General features: G+C 39.7%; 2 non-coding genes and 1 pseudogene across 2 annotated transcripts; all 3 read left to right on the top strand.

The window, feature by feature from the left end:
• The first annotated feature begins 5,190 nt into the window (after window positions 1-5,190).
• Window positions 5,191-6,987, top strand: LOC149517942 (18S ribosomal RNA; annotated as a pseudogene).
• Window positions 6,988-7,277: 290 nt separating this feature from the next.
• On the top strand, window positions 7,278-7,433 carry LOC149517941 (5.8S ribosomal RNA). The gene has a single exon (XR_016344384.1). It is a non-coding gene; the product is annotated as a 5.8S ribosomal RNA (ribosomal RNA).
• A 229-nt stretch (window positions 7,434-7,662) lies between these two features.
• LOC149517940 (25S ribosomal RNA) lies at window positions 7,663-11,039 on the top strand. Its single transcript, XR_016344424.1, has one exon. It is a non-coding gene; the product is annotated as a 25S ribosomal RNA (ribosomal RNA).
• The last annotated feature ends 8,601 nt before the right edge of the window (window positions 11,040-19,640 follow it).

The raw sequence follows: 19,640 nt of genomic DNA, 5'->3' as shown, positions 1-19,640 counted from the left end.
TTGCAGACTGTGACATATGCACATGCCTCGACCATCATCGAGACATGTTGGCCCTTGGTCTTGGCATATACTTGGACCACCATCGGCACATGTTGAGCCGTGCATCACATGTGGGTATCCCAGCCTCGGGCAACACACCATGTCTACCATAACTTGATAATGGGTGGGTTTATGCACATCTTCTTATTTTTGCAATGCCAATGCTATTTTTCTGGCTTGTAAATTAATATAAGAGTTCATCAGTACCTGCACCTAGGCTTGGCTCAATTATGCCAAACATGAACACCATGCCTAAGCCTCTAGAGTCTTGATCACTACCCATACCATTGTTCTAAGCTAGTTTCCCATGACTTGGGCCACTACTAGGCTTCAAGGCCTAGTCTTTTTGGTTGTCAAACCTTGTCTTGCTAGAGCTGGAACTACTCATTAAGTTAGAGAGAACCTCAGGGCTTAGACCAACTTATGGACCATGACACATGCAAATGCCTCGAGCACCATTACGACATGTTGGCCCTTGGTCTTGGCACATGTTTCAATGACCATCAGCATATGATAGGCTGTGCACTACCACAGGTATCTTGGGCCCGGGCTGTAGGTGGGTTTAGGTTATATTTTTGCCATGCTAATGCCATTTTTATGGTTTGTAAATTCATAGAAGTGCTCACCAGTGCTCAAACTTGGGCCTGGCTCAATTCTACTAAACATGAATAATGTGCCAGAACCTTTGGAGTCTTGATTGCTACCCATACCACTATTTTGGGCTAGTTCCCCATGACTTGAGCCTCTAGTAGGCCTTAAGGCCTGGTTCAATAGCTGTTGGACCTTGTCCTACTAGAACTAGAATGGCTCTTTAACTCGAAGAGAACCCCTAGGCCTAGACCAATGTGTAGACTATGACACATGCACATGCCTCAACCACCATCAAGACCTGTTGGCCCTTGGTCTTGACATATGCTTTGACCCTCCATTGGTACATGCTGGCACTTTATGCGGTAGTTCCCTTGAACACCTTTGGCACATGCTAGGCCATGCACCATGAATAGGTATCCTAGCCCTTTATTGTACACCACGATTGAGCTATAGGTGGGATCAAGTGCATTTTCATAATTTTACAAAGCCAATACCTTTTTTATGGCTTGTAAATTCATATTAGTGCTCACTAGCGTCTGCACATAGGCCTGGATCATTTTTGCCAAACTTGAACACTGTGCCTAAGCCTATAAAGTCTTGACCACTGCTCGTATATCATGATTCAACCTTGTAGAGGGCCATAACTAGGCATAGGATGTCATGAGCCACCCAAATATAGGGCCATGACCAAGCATAGGATGTGCCAAAGAGGAGGTTAGATTTCATGTGCTAGGAAAAATGTCCCCATTTCAAACATTGTAATGGTTCTAGGTAGCATAGCTATAAAATCTCTTAAGCTCTTTAAAGAGGGTGAGCAGTTGGCATATTACTAGGCTATATCATTGGCTAGGATATTGAACTATCCTTGGTTGACTTGTGTGGAAACATCCATCCAAGTGTTGTATGGTCTATTGCTTCATTGAAAGAAAGCTTAGTCTATGACATGTGGTATTAGAGCACTGTTGAAAAGTGCTAGAGATGGCTACCAGTGGTGGATTTAATGACTGACAAAGGATTGAAGAGCTTAAAGCCACAATGGTTACCTTTAAACCTAATGTGGTAACTTATGGTTGACTGAGGTAGATTGAGACATCCCAATGGAAGTTCTCTAATACTCTACATAGATTGGGTGAGGAGACCAGAGATGCCTTGAGTGTCCTTTAGAGAGAATTTGAGAAGCTTAGGGCCCAAGTGAGTGTGCTACAAATGGCTATGGCTAGGTTAAGGGCCAAAGTGTTGGAGCCTTAATGTTACAAGGGGCCAAGAGATGCCAAAGAGCTTGCAAACTTCCTATTTGACATAGAAAAATAATTTTGAAATGTACACATAAAATCAAAGAAGGATAAGGTTGCAATGGCTTCATGTACCTTGATAGGGATGCCAAGCTATGTTGGCATTCAAAATTTGTAAATGATGAATGCCCTATCAAAACTTGGGTGGATCTTAAGCAAGAGTTGAAAAACCAATTCTTTCTTGAGAATGTGAAGTATATAGCCCAAATGAAGCTTTAAGAATTTGTGCAAATAGAATGGTACAAGAGTTTGTGAGGAGCTTTCCTACCCTAATGTTGGACATTAAAGACATCTCTAAAAAAGACAAGATGTTTTATTTCCTTGAAGACCTTAAACCTTAGGCCAAGATAGAATTGCAAACACAAAAGGTGCAAGATGTGGCCATAGTGATGGCTGCCACTAAAAATGAATGAACCTTCCATCAGGTGGTAGTAACTCTAACTTTGGAAATCAGGGAAAGATGGCCAAAATGGACTAACCCTTCTATGGGGGATCAGATAAGAGGCCTCCTAGTCGAGACAATACCCAACCCAAGGTAAACAATTCATTGAATTTCAAGTTGAAGCAACCACTAGCTTGCTTCCTATGCTAAAAGCCACATTAGGTGGCTAAATGCCCATATAGAGATGCCCTTAATACTCTAAGATCCTTTTTCAAAAGTCTTTCAAAGTGCCTAAAACTATCAAAAAAGTTGAGGAGGAACCTGTAAGGATGGGCTCAATATGGTTTCTTAGTGCTCATTGTACCCAACTAAACATGATAAAAAAAAAACTTGAGAGAGGTCTGATGTATGTGGACCTAGTACTCGATGGTAAAACCACAAAGGCCATGATAGATAAGGGTGCAACTAATACCTTTATCACATCAGAGGAAGCATAAAAGGTGTGGTTTCAAGGTTAATAAAGACTATTGGCAAATGAAAGTGGTTAACTCACCAACCTTTGCAATTAGTGGAAGCTCTAAGAGTGTGATGACCAAGTTAAGGCCATAAAAAGGAAATGTAGACTTCATAGTATCCTCATAGATGACTTTGATGTTGTCCTAGGATTGGACTTTATGATATTGGCTCAAGCAATCTCAATCCCCACTGCTAGTTTTTTATTATTCTTTGAGGAGTGGTCGCATATTGTGCTAGTCACGATCTTCCCTAAGAGTGGGAAGAGTGGGAAGAAAATGATTTCAGCATACAATTCAAGAAAGAGGTAAAGAGAGAGAAGCCCTTTTATGTGGCCATACAAATTTACAATGATGGGATTAAGCTAGAATTGATACTTGATGGGTGTAGAAAGTATTAGAAAAGTTTGAGAATGTGATGCTAGAGCAATTTTCCAAGGTCTTATCTCTTTGAAGATCAATGGACCATGAGATTAAGCTTCTCCTAATAGTTAAGCTACTAGCTAGAGGCCTATATTGCATGGCTCCACTAAAGTTGGCTAGAGGCCTTTGGTATGGGCATTGCCTTGACCACTATTGGCACATGCTAGCTCTAGGTGTGAGCACATGCCAACCCTTGGTGCAAGCATATACCTTGATTAGCATTGGCACAATCTGGACTAAATGTGAGCACATGCCTTAATTGGCATTGGTAGAAGATGGCCCTTAGTGTAGGCAGTTACCTCGAACACCATCGGCACATGTTGGCCCTTGTTACTGGCACTTGCTTCAAACACCATTAGCATATGCTAGGTCTTGGTGAAGGCACATGCCTTGACCACCATCGACACATACAGACCTTTGGTTTAGGATATGCCTGTTTGAAAAAAGTACCCCTATTTTAGACCTTTTAGTGTTTACTACCAGTACAACTATAAAATCTCTCACGCTCTTTAGGTGTTCATGATGGGCCTATCATTATATATGTTTACGGCAACATCCTTAGAGGAAAATCTAGGCCATGCATGCCTTTTGGCCATGTTGTCTGATGACTGGTTGCTTTGGTGACTCGTAGGCACCCATGGCCTTGATCGATTGGCATGCATACGTAAAAAAGGCTTGGTTATGCCAAGCTCAAGCCTATGCCTATAGTTGATGCTACCTTAAACCCCAAACCAAGCTTTGAATTAGGTAATGGCACTTTGGGTTAGTGCAAGCAGAAGCTACGGTTGCAGGCTTGGTCTAGCCTAGTCTATCAGGTATTTGGCAATATCATGGTCTTTTTTTATCGATCACAAAAATGCCTAGGCTAATCGAGCCTATGCATACAGCTGATGCTACCCAAGGCCCTAGGAACAAGTTTATGAATCAGCCAATGTCTTTTTTGGATGGTGACAACAGAGTTTGTGTGTACAGTCTTGGCCAGACTAAGCATTAGGGATGCATGCCATTGTAGCCTATTGGATGGCAGGGGCAGTCTCACGAGCATTGCTTGTGCTTTTCCCATGCCAAGCAATTGTGCCATGGCCTCATACGTTGTTTCATCTGCTCGCTCATCGAATAATTGATTGGGTGGTTATAGACCAGCGTGCATGGATGCTACCACTTATAGTAATAGGCATAAAAGTGGTGCTATGGTTGTGCATGTTGGCAAGCTTTGAGCTTTATGCATCAAATTGTTGACCAATCATCCATTTCAATCTACCCTTATGTGGTCATCATACCTTGGGGGTGCAATTAGGATTCTATGCCGTATGCTGAAATCAATGGAAATCGAATATCTTGTCATCCCTCATTAATCTTATGTCCTTAGGGGCTATGAGTCAGACCTCAATCATAACTCATGACCCAATTATGCCATTATTGCCTATTGGATAGTAGGGGCAATCTCATGGACATTGCTTGTGTTTTTCCCATGCTAAGCAATTTTGGCATGGCCTCGTGCATTGTTTCATCTTCTTGCTCATCGAATAATCGATTGGGTGGGTTATAGACTAGTGTGTGTAGATGCTACCTTGTAGTAATAGGCATAAGAGTGGTGCTATGGTTGTGCATGTTGGCAGGCTCCAAGCTTGATGCATCAAACTATTGACCCATCATCCATTTCAATCTATCCCTATATGGTCATCATACCTTCGGGGTGCTATTAGGATCCTATGCCGTATACTAAATCAATGGAAACAGGATGTCTTGCCATCCCTCATCAATCGTATGTCCTTAGAGGCTACGAGTCAGAACTCAATCATGCCTCGTGACCCAATTATGCCACCCAAACCGCCATGGCTATATTGATGCACTGGTGTTCGATAGTGCTCTTAGATGTGGAACATTTTGTGGGCATGGGCTCTCGACCTTGCTCATTTAATGCTATGCATTTTATGTGTTTAACATGCAAGACATTTGTGCTCCATGTTGGCTCTCTTTGCTGCTTAATTGGTGCATTGAGGCCTATGTGGTGTTATGAACTAATTTATATTGTGAAACTGCGAATGGCTTATTAAATTAGTTATAGTTTATTTGATCATATCTACTACTCAGATAACCATAGTAATACTAGAGCTAATACGTGCAGAAACCCCAACTTCTAAAAGGGATGCATTTATTAGATAAAAGGTCAACGCGAGCTTTGCCCATTATTTTGATGATTCATGATAACTTCATGGATTGCATGGCCTTTGTGCTGTGCTAGCAACACATCATTCAAATTTTTGCCTTATGAAGTTTCAATGCTAGGATTGTGGTCTATTATGGTGGTGATGGGTGATAGAGAGTTAGGGTTTGATTATGGAGAGAGAGCTTGAGAAATAGCTACCACATCCAAGAAAGGCAATAGGAGCAGAAATTACCCAATCTTGACATAGGGAGTTAGTGACAATAAATAATAATATTGAGCTTTATGAGTCTAGCAATTGGAATGAGTACAATCCAAATCCCTTAGCGAGGGCAAGTCTAGTGCCAGTAGCCATAGTAATTCTAGCTCCAATAGCACAAATTTAAGTTGTTGCAGTTAAAAAGCTCATAGTTAGAGCTAGGGTTAAGTCATCTGGTTTGCCTCACAATACGCATCGATTTACTTGTCCCTACCATTGGCAATGTGCCCTTGGCCTTAACTACTGGGTCATTCCTCTGACACTGCTACTTTGAAGAAATCAGAGTGCTTAAAGCAGGCCCTTGCTTGTATGCATTAGCATGGGATAACATCATAGGATTTTAGTCCTATTGCATTGGCCTTCAAGATCAGAGTAATGATTAACAGAGACGATCAGGGGCATTTGTATTTCATAGTCCAAGGTGAAATTCTTAGATTTATAAGAGATGAACAACTACAAAAGCATTTACCATTGATATTTTTATTAATCAAGAATGAAAGTTGAGGGCTAAAACATGATCAGATAACATCCTAGTCTCTACCATAAATGATGCCGACTAGGGATCAATGGATGTTATTTTTAGGACTCTACTAGTACCTTATGAGAAATCAAAGTCTTTGGGTTTCAAAAGGAATATGGTCGTAGGGCTAAAACTTAAAAGAATTGATAGAAGGGCACTATTAGGAGTAGAGCCTATAGCTTAATTTTAGTCAACATAGGGAAACTAACCTGGTCTACACATAGTAAGGATTGACAAATTGAGAGCTTTTTATTGATTCTATGGGTGGTGGTGCATGGCCGTTCTTAGTTGGTGGAGTGATTTGTCTAGTTAATTCTGTTAATGAACAAGATCTCAACCTACTAACTAGCAACGCAGAGTTGATTCTTCATGGCTAGCTTCTTAGAGGGACTATGGCTGTTTAGGCTAAGGAAGTTTGAGGGAATAATAGGTCTATGACACCCATAGATGTTCTAGGCTACTCATACACTACACTGATGTATTAAACAAGTCTATAGCCTTGGTTGACACACTCGGGTAATCTTTGAAATTTTGTCATGATGGGGATAGTTCATTGCAATTGTTAGTTTCAACAAGAAATTCCTAGTAAGTGTGAGTATTCAGCTCATGTTGACTATGTTCTTGCCTTTGTAGACACCACCTATTGCTCTTACCGATTAAATGGTCCGGTGAAGTGTTTGGATCATGGTGATATGGATGCTTCGTTGCCAAAGATGTTGTAAGAAGTCTATTGAATCTTATCATCTAGAGGAAGGAAAAGTCATATCAAGGTTTTCATAGGTGAAATATAAAAGGATCATTGTCGAAACCTATTCATCGAATGACCTGCAAATGCATTAATGAAACACCTAGAGATGAGGGTGCCTTTATGCCCTAAACCCCTTTTAGCCTCATGCATATGTAGCGGTTGATTTGTTTTGCCTTCTAAGTGGGCAACATGATTGGTATCATTGCCTATGGCTGAATAATGAACCCCTGACATGAATCACACCAAGGAACCCTAATGAAAAAGAGCATGTGTGCCATTGCCATCCCATTTACGATGTTTGTGAGGGCGACACCATGACTCTTTCTATCATGAAAAACCAAAATGACTATTTGTAATAGATATATTGGTTCTTTCATCAATGAAGAATGTAGCAAAATGCGATACTTGGTGTGAATTACAGAATCCCATAAATCATTGAATCTTTGAATGCAAGTTGCTTCCCATTCCATTAAGCCAAGGGCATGTCTACCTGGGTGCCATGCACTGTTGCCCTTACACCCCTTACCCATTGGGCTTTTTGGTGAAGGCGTAGAAGATGGTCTCCCATGATCTTATCGATCATGGTTGGCCCAAAAGTGAGTCTTTGGCAATGATAGCACCAACCATCAGTGGTAAAGCTCTTGATGTGCCCCATCTCCTATGACATGCACTCATTGTCTATCTAGACCCCATCAGGCCCCTTGCATCACTCAGTTAATGCTTGCATCACCACCCTAGGTCAGGTGAGGTTACCTATTGAGTTTAAGCATATCAATAAGTGGTGGAAAAAAAACTTACCAGGATTCCCCTAGTAATGGCAAGCAAACTAGAAAGAGCCTAGCTTGAGAATCAGGCACCCCTAGTATCCGAATTGTAGTCTATAGAAGCATCTTTAGTGGTAGACGAGGCCTAAGTCCCTTGGAAAGGGGCACCAAAATAGGTAAGAGCCCTATTGTGCCTAGACCCTATCCCACAATGAGGTGCAGTCTGTAAGTCAGGTTGCTTGGGAATGCAACCCAAATCGAGCAGTAAATTTTATCCAACGCTAAATGCAGATGAGTGACCAATAGCAAAAAAGTACCATAAAGGAAAGATGAAAAAGTCTTTGAAAATAGATTTAAATAGTGCTTGAAATTGTTATGAAGGAAGTAAATGGGGGTTGGCTATGCACTTTGGTTAGACATGGAATGGCGAGAGTCAGTCTGTAGATCGACTCGAAGCATGGACCAATGCAGGTCATGTGGTGACCTAAGCCTAGGCTTTTGATATGCCTATGAAGATGTCATTTTTGTAATTGTGGAATGCAACACAAGTCATTTCAGTGTGCCTTGGCACTCGCATGCTCCTGACATTGGCCTGTAGGCTCCCCATCCGGCCTATCTTGAAACATGAACCAAGGAGTCTGACATGTGTGCAAGTCAACAAGCTAGATAACCCATAAGGTGCAAGAAAGCTAATTGGTGAGATCCCTCATGAATGCACCACTGACTGACCTTGATCTTCTGAGAAGGGTTCGAGTGTAAGCATGCCTATTGGCACTAAAAAGATGGTGAACTATGCTCGAGTAAGGTAAAGTTAGAGAAAAATCTAATAGAGGCCTTCAGTGATATTAACATGCAAATCATTCATCTGACTAGGGTTTAAGGTTGAAAGACTAATCAAACCATCTAGTAGCTATTTCCCTCTGAAGTTTACCTCAAGATAGTAGGAGCCCTTAGCAAGTTCTATCGGGTAAAGCCAATTATTAGAGGCATCAAGGGTGCAATGCCTTCAACATACTCTCAAACTTTAAATAGGTAGGATGGTGCAGCTACTTCATTGAGTCATGCCACAGAATCGAGAGCTCTAAGTGGGCCATTTTTGGTAAACAAAACTGGCAATAAGGGATGAACTGAAAGCTGAGTTATGGTGCCCAACTGCATGCTGACCTAGAACCTATAAAGGGTGTTGGTCGATTAAGATAGTTGGATAGGGTTCATGAAAGTTGAAATCCAATAAGTGTGTAACAACTTACTTATCAAATCAACTAGCCTAAAAAATAGATGGCATTTAAATGTGTGACCTATATACAACTATCAGAGTAAAGGCAAACGCCAGGCCCTAATGAGTAGAAGGGCATGATGGTCACTGCAAAGCCAGGGGCATGAGCCCCATGGAGTAGCCTCAGTGCAAATCTTGGTGGTAGTAACAAATATTCAAATAAGAACATTAAATGCTAAAAAGGGGAAAGGTTCCATGTGAATTGCACTTGCACATGGGTTAGTCAATCCTAAGAGATGGGGGAAGCCTATCCAATAATACGTCCAATGTGAGCTTTAAAAGGGAATTAAGGTAAAATTCTTGAACTAGGATGCATAGGCTGACAGCAATATTAGGTAGTCTAAAGGTGTTGGAGAAGGTCTTGGGAAAAGTTATCTTTTTTATTTATAGCCAGCCCACCCTAGAAATGACTCAGCCAGAGGTAAGGTCTAGGAATCGAAGGAGCATCACAAGTCACATGATGTTTGGTGTACCCTCAGTGACCCTTGAAAATCTAGAAGACTAAGTGCTCTCCATGCCCGGTCATATTCATAATCGCATCACTCTCCAAAGAGAACAACCTCTAGTCAATGGAACAATATAGGCAAGGGAAGTCAGCAAAATGGATCCATAACCTCAAGAAATAGACTGGCTTTGAAGGCCAAGCATGGGGTCCTAATCCCAAACTCATTGGCTATTGATGCACTATTTGAGCTACTCTCATGGTAACAATGGGTCATTGTGTGTTGATCAAGGATGGACTTGGAAAGGCTTCCTTGAAGGCTTTCCCTAGGCAATGAATAGTCAACTTAGAATTGATACGGATAAGGGGAATCTAACTATTTAATTAAACAAAGCATTACAATGGTCCCTACAAATACTTATGTAATGTGATTTCTACCCAGTGCTCTAAATGTCAAAGTGAAGAACTCAACGAAGTGAGGGTAAATGACAGGACTAGCTATGACTCTCTTATGGTAGCCAAATGCCTCGTCATCTAATTAGTGAGCACATGAATGGATTAACACAATTCCCATTGTCCCTATCTACTATCCAATGAAACCATAATCAAAAGAATGAGCTTGGTAGAATCAACAGGGAAAGAAGACCCTATTCAGCTTGACTTTAGTCCAACATTTTGAAATGAATTGAGAGGTGTAGGATAAGTGGGAACCCTAAGTCAAAATTGAAATACCACAACTTTTAACATTATTTTACTTATTCATGAATCAGAGGTAGGGCATAACCCCTTTTATTTGGCCTAAGGCCAACCTTGATTGATCGATTAGGGTAAAAGACATTGTCAGGTGGGGAGTTTGGCTAGGGTAACACATCTATTAAAAGATAATGCAGGTGTCCTAAGATGAGCTCAACGAGAATAGAAATCTTATATGGAACAAAAGGATAAAAGCTTATTTGATTTTGATTTCTAGTAGGAATAAACTATGAAAGTATGGCTTCTTAATCCTGTAGACCTTCAGAATTTGAAGCTAAAGGTGTCAAAAAAGTTATCAGAAGGATAACTGGCTTATTATAGACAAGTGTTCATAGTGATGTTGCTTTTTTATCCTTCAATGTTGGCTCTTCCTATCATTGTGAAGCAAAATTCGCCAAGTGTTGGATTGTTCACCCACCAATAAGGAATGTGACCTAGGTTTACACCATCATGAGATAGGTTAGTTTTACCATACTAATGGTAGCATCACAAAAATAATTCAACCTAATACGAGAGGAATCGTTGATTCATGCATTTGGTTATCCCACTTGGTTGAAAAGCTAGTGGCATGAAGCTACCATGCATTTGATTATGATTGAATGCCTCTACATTAGAATCTAGGTTAGAAAGGACACATGCATCTGTTGCCCAACTATCGACCAATAGTAGAGGCCTATGCCTTGAAGGGTACATGTCATAGGTGCACCTATGACATAGCAAACAAGCCATATGGGCCTCCTTGGAGCTCAATGCCCATCGAATGGTGGGAAAAATCCTTTGTAGATGACTTAAATACAAGATAGGGTGTTGTAAGTGGCATAGTGGCCTTGTTGCCATGATCCACTAAGATTCAACCTTTTTGTTGCTTTGATTCACCCCTCCCCCCACCATAGCCACTGAAGTCCTCTGACTTTATTTTTTTTTACACCATACCTCACTAGGTTTGAGGATGAATGGTGTTCTCTATTGCAATTGATTTAGTCAGGTGATGATGTCCCTTCCTTGAGCATACAAGTAAACAATAATTGAATGCTCTTGGTATTTATTACAGTGATGGGCTCACTTTTGGTGCAGGCACTTGCCTTGAACTTCATTGGCACATGTTGGCCCCAATGCAAGTTGTTGCCTCGAGACCATCAATAGCATTTAGCTCTTGGTTGGTGCAGGCAATCGCATCCAACACCATCTGTAGCTGCTAGGCCCTAGGTGTGAGATGTTACCTTAGACACCAAAGCTAGATGTTGGCACTTGCCTTAACCATCATTGATATAAGTGGGCCTTTGTTGTGGGTTGTTGCCTTAAACACCTCTTTGGTAAATGCTGACACTTGGTGTAGCATGTATACCATGAACCTCCCACCCAAGGCCCCTCGATTACCATTGACACTAAATGATGCTTGGTGTATGGGTTATAAGCTCCAATCTCAAGCTAAACTCTATGCAGATTGACCCCATCTACCTAAGTCAGCCTACAAAACTCAATTACTCAGCATAATTCTAGCTTGTCAAAGATTGTTTTGCTATGTTAGGCCTTCTAGAAGCCCTCAAATATGATCCTCCTAGGACTATGTTCAAGTGGACGCATACCTAGGTATGACCATGCACCCCCACCTAGGCCTGACCATGCACTCACACCTCGGTCATCAATGCCCGCACCTGGTTCTGACTGTGTGCCTATGCATCGCTCATCAATGCCCGCACTTGGGCATGGCTTAATTTTGCCAAATTTGAACACTGTGTATAAGCCTTTGGAGTCTTGATCACTGCTCATACCACTATTTTATGCTAGTTCCTTGGTCTTAGTGCATGCTTCAACCATCAACGGCAAATGTTGCTCTTTTATGTAGGTAGTTCACTTAAACACAATTGCAACATGTGGGCTATGCACTATGTAAGGTTATCCTGTGCCCAAGCCATGCACCATGCGCACCACTACCGGGTAGTAGGTAGGGTCAAGCATATCTTCAAATTTCTACTATCCTAATGACATTTTTATGGCTCGTAAATTCATATAGGCACTCACCAATACCCACACTAAGGCTAAGCTCAATTTTGCCAAACATGAACACCATGCCCGAGCCTCCAGAGTCTTGATCACTACCCATACCACTATTTTGGGTTGGTTCCCTATGACTTGTGCCTCCTACAGGCCTCAAGGCTTGGTCCTCTTAATTGTCGAAACCTATCTCGTTAGAGTTAAAACTGTTCCATGACTTAGAAAAAATCCCTAGGCCTAGACCAACTTGCAGACTGTGACACATGCACATGCCTCAACCATCGTTGGGACATGTTAGCCATTGGTCTCGACATATGTTTTGACCACCACTAGCACATGTTGGGTTATGCACCATGCGAGAGTATCCTAAACCCAAGCCATGCACCTTTCATACCATGATCAAGCAGTTGGTGGGTTCAAGCACATCTTTATATTTCTACCATGCCAATGCCATTTTTATGGCTTGTAAATTCATATAAGCACTCATTAGCAACCACACTTAGGCCTGGCTCAATTTTTTCATACATGAACATTATGCCTAAGCCTTTAGAGTCTTGAACACTACCTATACCATTATTCTGCGCTAGTTCCTTATGACTTAGGCCTCATTAAGCCTTAAGGCCTGGTCCCTATGGCTATTAGACCCCATCACATAAGAATAGGGACTGCTCCCCTACTCAAAGAGAACCCTTGGACCTAGACTACCTTGCAGACCATGACACATGCACATGCCTCAACCAGCATCAACATCAAATGACCCTTGATGCATGTGTCACAGATCACGCAAAAGTTTAAGACCAAGAGGGTCATGTGATGAGACTTGTTTATGATGATATGGGCACTAGGAAGGATTGAAATAAAGGTTGTAAAGGCACTTACTTTACCCAAATGTGTGGGTTAAGCCAAAGCTAGAGTGTATGAGTGCACTCAAGGTAAGTTGCACAGTGATAAGGATAAAGGCTACTCATTGGAAGTTTCTAGAAAGCCCTAAGATGTGGCACAAGCAGTCAGGCACAAAAAGGCCTAGAACCACCTAGAGATAGGCTAGGCTTATGTGTATGGAATCTTTTAGATCAACTTGGAGATAGGTCAAATGGGTGGGCATGAAAGGGCTAAAGAAGCTTGGAGGCAAGCGAAGTGTAAGGGCACTAAAGGTTTCAGAAGGATTAGGCACACGCACAATGATGAGCAGTATAGAGCCTAGATGAGGAAGCCTTTAGAAAACTCTAGTTGCAGGTAGAGTGGCACCAAATAGAGAAGGCTCTAAAACTAGCTAAGTAGGAGCACTCAAGGAAAGTGATTGAACTTTTCCAAACCAAGGGGCTCAACAAGGAAACTGAAACTAACAGATCTCTAGAAAGGCCTTAGTCAACCTTATTAAAGCCTGGGCACCCTATAACTATCTAGAAGGCCTTTAATGGACATACACTTGGATTAATTCTAACCATAAATGCTAAGGTGGCTTAAGTATAAATAGGTGAGCTCCCCCTAATTTGTTCATAAGCCATAATCAAGTAACAATAAGAGAAGCAAGAGTATAAAGCATTAGGGAGTTAGGCCTTGAGAGCCTTTGTAGAGAACACATAAGGACTGTGTTCTAAGAGTAAGTGTACATACCCCATCAAGTAAATAAATTACTCTTGCCTTAACCATTTCCTTCCTAGCTTTCTCCTAAACTCCTGAGAGGTTTGTCGAGTTTCAGCATAAATGCATAGCACAAAGAGTCAATTAAGGGCTGACTTAGGCATACGGATGATAGTTTCCTACCTAAGGCCACACAATAGCTAGGCATGTAGATGGCAGTTTCTTAGGCTACGTACCATACAAACCAAGATCAGATAGTAGGTAGGTTCATGCACATCTTTATATTTTTGCCATGCCAATGCCATTTTTATGGCTTGTAAATTCATATAATGGTCTCCAAAGCCTTCATAAGAAGTTTCATGGCAAAATGAACCATTTTCTATTTTTCATGATTTTTAAAATTATTTATGATTTAGGATTTTTTGAAATTATTTTAAGATTTTGGCCCAAATTTTGGTATACATGATCTTTGTATTTTTGTTGGCATCTACAAAACAATTTAGCCAAAAAATCAAAATATGGAAGATTTTGTGACCATTTGAAAAAAAACATCCCCATTTCAGACATTTGAATTGTTATTAGATGTGAACTTGTAAAAGCTCTTATGCTTATTAAGGGGGGAGAGTTGTCAAGGTTCCTTAGGGGATAAGGGGCCAATATAAGGGCTGCGGACAGCACCCATCACACATCATGCACTCACCTTCTAGCCCACCACCCCTAATTATTAGAACCCCCAATGCCACCGATCAAGTTCTTTGATCATGCTTTAGTGATGGTGTTATAGACAAAAGAATGTAGTGCCATCACATGCCTAAGCCTAACATGTGCATCGTGGCCTAAAATCAAACTTTGGCTAAGGCCTCAACCATCAATAACACATGCTACTACATGGTGTGGGCACATGCCTTAACCATCACCAGCACAAGTTGGCCATTGCTACGGGCACTTGCCTTGATCACCATTAGCATAAGCTGGCCCTTGGTATGGGCACTTGCCTTGATCACCATTGACGTATGCTGGCCCTTAGTATAGGTACATGCATCGATCTGGCCCTTGGTGCAGTCACATTCCTCGATTAGCATTGGCATAATTTAGATTTGGTACAAACATATACCTTGATCAGCATCAGCACAGGATAGCCCTTGGTACAAGCAGTTACCTTGAACACTATCGGCACATATTAGGCCTTGGTACAAACACATGCCTCGACCACTATTGGCACCTATGGACCCTTAGTGCAGGATATGCCTATTTGAAAAAGTGTCTCTATTTTAGACACTTTAATGTCTACTATTAAAATATTTGTAAAATCTCTCATGCTTTTTAGAGGTTGATTGTTTAGGCCCCACTCTCCTCCCCATGAAGGGAAAAGGTGTATGTGATGAGATTATCATTACATACATCCACGACAACATCCTTGGAGCAAAATCCAAGCCATGCATGCCTTCTAGCTATGTTGTTAGGTAACCGATTGCTTCAGTGACCTGTAACTGTCCATCACCCTAATCGATTGGCATGCATGTGAAACAGGCTTAGCTCTGCCAAGTTCATACCCATGCCTATAGCTGATGTTGCCCTAGACCCTAGACTAAGCCCCTAAATTGGGTAATGGCTTTTTAAGGTGGTGCAAGTAAAAGCAGTGGTTGCAAGCTTGGTCTAGCCAAGTCTTTTGGGTATTTGGCAACCTCGTGGTCCCTTCTCATTAACCATAAAAATGCCTTAGTGTAGCCAAGCTAATACATGTATCATGGGTAGGGGGCTAAAGTTTAGCACCCGTACAACCTTAGGTTGGAAACTAACTTTCATCTACCTAAGTTTGCCTTTTTTTCCAACTTTATGCTGAACGTTTGTGCTATCACTCCATTGGCTCTCTAATAGCTTGAGATAAAGCTAGGAAAGAGAGATAAAGCTAGGAATTACTCATTGTCCTTACAATGACTCCTACGTATATCCCTAAATCTCTATGTATGGATAAGTTTAAAACTTGGTTCTTTTAACTTCTTTCTTATTGTTGCTAACTTCTTACAAATGAGAAGAAAAACCCTTATTTATACTTAAGTCTCTTTAGCACTTATGGCCTTTATTGATCCAAGTGTGTGGCCATCATATGCTTTTAGTCCATTGTATAGTCCTTAGACACTTCCTAGGTTGGCTAAGGCCTTTGCAAAATCTAGCTAGTTCTAGGCTCCCTGTTGAGCCTCATGTTTGGAAATGTCTGAGCACACTAGTTGAGTGCCCATGCCTAGCGGGTTCTAGAACATTTCCCATTTAATCATTGTTTTACTTAGAGCTAGGGCCTTCCAAAGCTTCTTCATCTGGGCACTAAAGTACCTATTGCTATTCCTACACATGGCCCTTCTAGAACCTTAAATGGCTATGTACGTGGCCTACCTCTAGGCTTCTCTAGCCTTTTCTGCACTTCTATGCCTAGCCTATCTTTAGGCTAATCTAAAGCCTTTTGTGCCTACCTTCTCATGCCATTCTTTTGAGGCATTCCAAATCTTTCTAATGAGTAATCCCTATTCTCGGTACTAGGCTGCTCACCTCACCATACTTTTGCACTGAGCCTAGTATGTGCCCTTAAGACCTTGGTCTCAATCTTTCTAGGTCTTTCACCTACACCAACTTGAAAAAGCTAAGTCTATCAACTAACTTGGCTTAGGACTTTGTGTGCAGACCATGACATTCTCTCGCACTTATCAGATTGATGTCCCATTCTCGTCTTGGTGGTCTTTGGCATACAATGGTTCTTGGTACATGATGGTTCTTAGTACAACATCATAGTCATCCTTTATTCTGGTCATAATCCTAATATGGTTCCTATGAAACCAATGCTTGTCAAATTAAGTAGTGCCTTAGTTGGTGACATGTCATTATCCTCTCTTCATGCTTAATTGGCCCTTTGGGGCATGCAGCACTTACATCACATAGGCTTTTGTGGTCCTACCTTATTGAACCATGCAGCGCCTCTATGCCTAATGCCATTACCCTCCTCTCTACACCATGTGGTCTTTACCCTCTTCTCGCACTTAATGGGCCATTTTAGGTGTACAGTGCACAAGTGCAGGGTGTCCATGCTCATGTCTAGGCCATTACCCTTTCTTCAACAAACCATCCATCTTCAGGGTCAGTGTCACCTATGCCTCCACCTTAATAAGGCAATATCAGTAAGATACATCAAAATGGTGCTTACCTTAGTAGCATCGTCCTGTATACTCATGGCCTAGAAGTACTACTCCATCCTCCATAGATAATTGTCTACTTTCTTGGCTATCTTAGTCCCCTTGAACTCCTTAGGCTTAGGAATCTCCACACAGGTATTAGACACTCTAATAATCATGCCATTCCTAATGGCTATCTTGCAAGCAGCAAACTCCCCTTTAGGCTCCTCCATCTCCTTGTGCATGGTCTCCACCTGAGCCTCCAAGGCTTCATTCCTCTAGGTGTTCATGTCAATGGCCTCATCCAGAACCGCTTGCAACTCATTTTTGAGCTTTTCCTCCATAGAGTCCAATGCCTCGATGTGAGTTTCAACCTTGTCAAGCTTCTCCTTCACATCGCCCACTGTCACCTCCACCTTAGACAGCCTCTTATCCATGGTAGACTAGATGTCCTTCGAACTAGCTTTCTTCCCCCTTCCACAGCCTTACTCCCAGGCCTCTGGTTGTTGGCTAGCAACATTACTTTGGGATGCCATTTTTGCAAATGCCTTGAGTGTGATCTAAACATCACCGAATAGAACCTACACAGAACCTACTCTGATACCAACTATCATAGGCTTGGACCTTTAAACCAAAATCCATATAGCCTTAGACTAGGAATGAGCTCCTTATGTCTGAGTCAGCCTATGAACCAAGCATGCGGGCACTAAACCAAACAGAAAGGCAGAATATGCAAGTTTGAGAAAATAAGAGAATGTTGGAATATGTTGTATATTACTGTAGACAAAATGTGTCTGATGATGTACAACTAAGGGTGGGGTGACCCTCTATTTATAGTTGAGGCCCTAGTACTAATTATGGCTACTTCCTAAAATCAAAAGATTATATGATTCCAAGAATTAAGGGATTTACACATTAATACACAAATAAAATCCTGATTCTAAGCACCCCCTCTTGATTCTTAGGGTTGACCAGATCCTCCCACTGAATGCTACTAATCCTGGATACCTCTAGAAGATTCTGGATCTGCCAATCTCCCCTGGGTCCACCTAGGTGCAGTGAGGGCATGTTGCAAGCTTGGTCCTGGCTGGGCAGTCTGGACATTTCTCTCATGCTTATTGCGTCAACCCTTGCAACTGTCCCTAGTGCTTTAGCCTATTAATATTTAAACAATTAATAAGTAAAAGATTTAAAAACTAGATCTATTTATCGAATAAGTTTAAACAGTTATGATTATTTAATAATTATTTATTTTAAATCGTTATGACTTTTAGTTTTCTCATATAACAATTGTTTTTGTTCATACAAGCTTATTCATATTAAAATAATATTAATTTATTAATATTTCGACAATTAATAAGAAAAAAATTTTAAATAAATATGTTTACTAAACAAGTTCAAATAGTCACAACTATTTGAGTAATTATTTATTTCAAATCGTTACGACCTTTTGTTTTGCCATAAAACAATTGTATCAATTCATATAAACTTATTCAAAATAAAATAATACTGATTTATTAATATTCCCAAATTAATTAGTAAGAGATTTAAAAAATGAATCTATTTACCGTACAAGTTCAAATAGTTATAACTAATTGAACAATTATCTATTTCAAATCATTATGACCTTTTGTTTTATCATAAAACAATTGTTTTTGTTCATTCAAGCTTATTTCAAATAAAATAATATAAATTTATTAATATTTCAAAAATTACTAAGTAGAAATTTAAAAAATAAATCTATTTTCTGAACACATTCAAATAGTTATAACTATTTGAACAATTATCTATTTCAAATAGCTATGACTTTTTGTTTTGTCATAAACCAATTGTTTCTGTTCATATAAACTTATTTGATATAAAATAATACTAATCTACTAATATTCCAAATATTAATAAATAAAAGATTTAAAAAATAAATTTATTTATCGAGCAAGCTCAAATAGTTATGACTGTTTGACAAAACAAAAGTCATAACAATTTGAATTATATAATTGTTCAAATAGTCATAACTATTTAAACTTATTTGGTAAACAAATTCATATTTTAAATCATTTACTTATTAGTTGTCAAATTATTAATAAATTTGTATTATTTTAATTGAAACAAGCGTTTATGAATACAAAAAAAATATTTTATAACAAAACAAAAGGTTATAGCGATTTGAAATAGATAACTATTTAAATAGTCATAACTATTTGAACTTGTTTGATAAACAAATTTAGTTTTTAAATCTCTTACTTATTAATTTTTGAAATATTAATAAATTAAAATTATGTTATTCCTAATCAGTTGTATGAACAAAACAATTGTTTTGTGACAAAACAAAAGGTTATAATGATTTGAAATAGATAATTGTTCAAACAATTATAACTATTTGTACCGGTCATGCCAATAGATTCATTTTTTAAATCCATTATTTATTAATTTTTAGAATATTAATAAATTAGCATTACTTTATTCCAAATAGGATTTTATCAATAGAAAATTTGTTTTATGACAAAACAAATGGTCATAACAGTTTGAAATAAATAATTGTTCAAATTGTTATAACTAATTGAACTAATTTTATACAGATTTATTTTTTAAATCTCTTATTAATTATCAAAATATTAATAAATTCATATTATTTTATTATAAATAAACTTATATGAATAAAAACATTTGTTTTATGATAAAACAAAAGGTCATAACGATTTGAAATAGAGAATTGTTCACATGGCAGTTAAATC

The sequence above is a fragment of the Durio zibethinus genome, chromosome 8 (genome assembly GCF_047325235.1).
Source record: "Durio zibethinus cultivar Kanyao isolate XHJ-2024 chromosome 8, ASM4732523v1, whole genome shotgun sequence".
Classification (NCBI taxonomy): Eukaryota; Viridiplantae; Streptophyta; class Magnoliopsida; order Malvales; family Malvaceae; genus Durio; species Durio zibethinus.
The sequence above is the reverse complement of the archived record's forward strand: the minus strand, read 5'-3'. Positions and strand labels throughout refer to the sequence as shown.